This window comes from Mus caroli, chromosome 7 (genome assembly GCF_900094665.2).
Source record: "Mus caroli chromosome 7, CAROLI_EIJ_v1.1, whole genome shotgun sequence".
Taxonomy (NCBI): Eukaryota; Metazoa; Chordata; class Mammalia; order Rodentia; family Muridae; genus Mus; species Mus caroli.
Window position 1 is genome coordinate 109205564 of NC_034576.1, and position 3529 is coordinate 109209092.

General features: G+C 36.7%; 1 pseudogene; it reads left to right on the top strand.

Annotated features, from left to right (window-relative positions):
• The first annotated feature begins 493 nt into the window (after positions 1-493).
• LOC110298030 lies at positions 494-985 on the top strand (annotated as a pseudogene).
• Positions 986-3529: the final 2544 nt, after the last annotated feature.

Below are 3529 nucleotides of genomic sequence, written 5' to 3' on the forward strand. Positions count from 1 at the left end.
AGAGAAACATGTTGATAATGTTGGTAATGTGGGGCATACTGCCACTGGAGACCAAGTGAAGGTCCTTGACACATGCTAATGCTGGAGACCACGAGGATGTTTGAGGTCCATGCTATTGCCATAAACCATGTAGAAACCCAAGACCAACCCAATCACTGACTGTAAAGCTCCTCTTACAGTGGTATCAATGACTACTGATGCACAGTTGAGAAAGAGGGGCAAAGGAAGTTTCTGTGACAAGCCCTACCTGTACTGCACCCCACCCGCTCAAAAAGTAACAGCCATAAAAGGAAGCCATCAAAGATAACTCTTAAAAATTCTGATAAGGATGTTGAAGTGTAGCTCTCCACAACTGATGGCTTCTGGCAAGGGTGTAGGTGAAGAAGAACTCAGCTTTCCTTAGGGGATTAGTCACTGAGAATTTGACTATGTTCCAGTGAGTAAATGGACAACACAAAATGGACTTGTTTTTTTTTTTTTTTCTTTCTTTCCTTTACTGGACTGCCGTGTATTGAACGGGAAAGGGGAGTATGTTCTGAAGTGGAAGGAGTTCACAGATGCTGAAAATATTTGGGAACAAGAAGAAAATTTAGATTGTCCAGAATTAAGTGAAGTATTTCTTACTTCTCAAAAAGCTGGTAAAGAAAAAGATGGTACAAAAAGGAAATCTTTATCTGACAGTGAATCTGATGATAGCAAATCAAAGAAAAAAAAAGAAATGCTACTGACAAACCAAGGAGCTTAGCCAGAGGTCTTGATCCTGAACAAATAATTGGTGCCACAGACATCAGTGGAGAATTAATTTTTCTCATGAAATGGGACAGGGGAGAATTAATGTTTCTCATGAAATGGAAAGACTCAGATAAGGATGACTTGGTGCTGGCAAAGGAGGTGAATATAAAGTGTCCTCAGATTGTCATCACCTTCTTTGAGGGGAGGCTGACTTGACATTCTTGCATTCTTGTCCCAAGATGAAGCACAATAATTGTTTTTTTTATATATATATATATATATATATATATATATATATATATATATATACTGAATCCTTAGTGTTGAATTACTAGTGTGAAAAAATAGAATTTTGTTTTTAAAAAAAATAGAATTTGATAGGCTTAATTTTGAAAGTATTGACAGTAGCTGGGATATTTTGGGGTTTTGTTCTGCATCAAAAGGAACTGATTCATATGAGCAAGTAAGAGCTATCTGTAGTTGCTTCCTTTAACAATAGAATATTTGATACTATGTTGTATTTCCTCAGCTTTGAAGAACAGCTTTTCTTAGATGCTGGGGAGATTTTACACTCATTTCTCAGTCAGAACTTATTTTAAATGGGAATATAGAAGGACCATTCTGGGATGGTTTTGTTTGTATGCAGTGAAGGCATAAAACACATAACTTGTTTGTTTTATCTTAGTTTTACTACTCAAAAGAACTGAAGATGAAAACACAAGTGGATGAGACTCCGTCATTGTGAACATTTTCCTGAAACCATAACCTTTCAAATTAAGCAGATTCTGTAATTTATTGGACAGTTTAAAAACAACCACATCAGAATTGATGAATTATCACATAAACACAGTAGTTTATTTACAGCATGTTGTCCATACCAACTGCCCCTTCAGATAATGGAATTAGAAAGAGTAGTAGTGTGATTTAATAACAAGACTTAGACCAAGGAATTCCTGCACTCTAGAGGCAGATGCAGCTCTGATTTAAGAGGCCAGCTGGTTTATAGAGGCAGGTCCAGGTCAGTCAGTCCATGTAAAGGTTCCTTTTGTGAACTATTCCTTTGGAAAAAGTTAAAATCTGAACTAAAAGGTTATGATTCATGGAATCCATTTGATGTGGAAATAGAATCATGGCTGTACATGATGTTGGCAATTTAAGACCTGCTGACGTAAGTGAGTGAGCAAAATTTTTTATATCAATTAATGACCTACATGCTTTTTATTTACCCTGACTCATTCCTTACTGGTAGGATCAGTCTTTCAGTATTTGGGTTCCGGTCCAATGAGTCAGAAAAGTAACTTTGTAGTATCAGAATGTCATCCAACTGTATATTTACTGTATTGTAAGTAATGGTGAACAGTGGTCAATAAATAGTTTTATATTCCTTTAAAAAATAAAACAAGGCAAAGTTTTTATGTAGTAAAGAAGTCATTCTATATTTGTTAAAATTATGAGTTTCTATATGCCTATCTTAAGGACAAATAAATATAAAAAGAAAATATTAACAAACATGAATGGTAGGTACCAAGCAATAAAGACCAGAAGAATCTAAATACATATAAATGGGAGAGAAGTTGCCATGTTCAAAATAGCTTCTTCACCTGTATAATTTAAAAAACAATCATCATTCATCCCTGACACTTAAAACAAAAAGGTTGGGCTTATAAAGGCAGATAAACAAAGTAGAAACAAATCAAAGAGGAGTAGGCAAAGGGCCTAATTAAAATATATAAAATGTAGTTCCAACATGTTAGATGAATATAGCACACCTGTCATTTTTAAACTCTGGGCAGATCACGTTTCATGAACTTTCTCATTCAGCATTCTTACTGAGTCAAACAGAACCCATTTCTCTCCTATTTTCTTATTACTACATTAAAGCATATACTACTTGGTAGGATCCAACTTCTACCTTTTTAAATCAAACATAAAACAAATAAAAGTTGAATGTTCTGGGAAAACTTGGAAAATTCCTCACATTCAGGACAGGTTGTACATGAGCAAAAGTGCTTAGTCTTTTGTCAATGCCAATGTTGTTTTTATGTTTGTTTGTCTGTTGTTTTTACCTAAAATGAGTTGCTGTAATGAGTAGCAAAGCAATTTCCGACTTTCTACAGTCTGACCTTCCACTATTTCAGCCAAATTTTATGTATTGCAGCTCCAACAAAATGAGGGAAATAAAGCAGCAGAAATTGTGTGTGTGTGTGTGTGTGTGTGTGTGTGTGTGTGTGTGTGTGTGTGTGTGTGATTTCCCTCTGTCATGAGAAGGCAATACAAGCACTACTTCATAGTATTCCTATTACACTAAGAAGGAAATTCTCTCTCATTTTGATAAATTTTAAAGCTAATTAAAATGAGCTATGTTTGTAACACCAAGGGGCCTCTCTTCCCAATGATGGTCGACTAGGCTTGCCCCAGTACAGGGTAAACACCATGGCCAAGAAGTGGAAGGGGGTGGGTAGGGCAGAAGGGGGGAAGGATATAGGGGACTTTCAGGATTCGAAATGTAAATGAAGTAAATACCTAATAAAAAATTGGAAAAAAATGAGCTATGTTTGATTATAAAAGCCAGTCTTCAACCCACATTAATGAATAATAATCTGTTGCAGGAAATACTAAAAAACAAATCAGCCAACTCTTCGCGCTCCTGCTTCTCTCAACTTGCCAACTCCCAGGCAAGGCCGGACCTTGTTCAGCTCTAGTGCCAGCAACAGCGGGCCACAGGGCTTCTGCTGGGTGATGTCAACTCGGCGGTCTCTCTGCCCACCAACTCTCTGGCGCCCCCATTCCTAGTTCC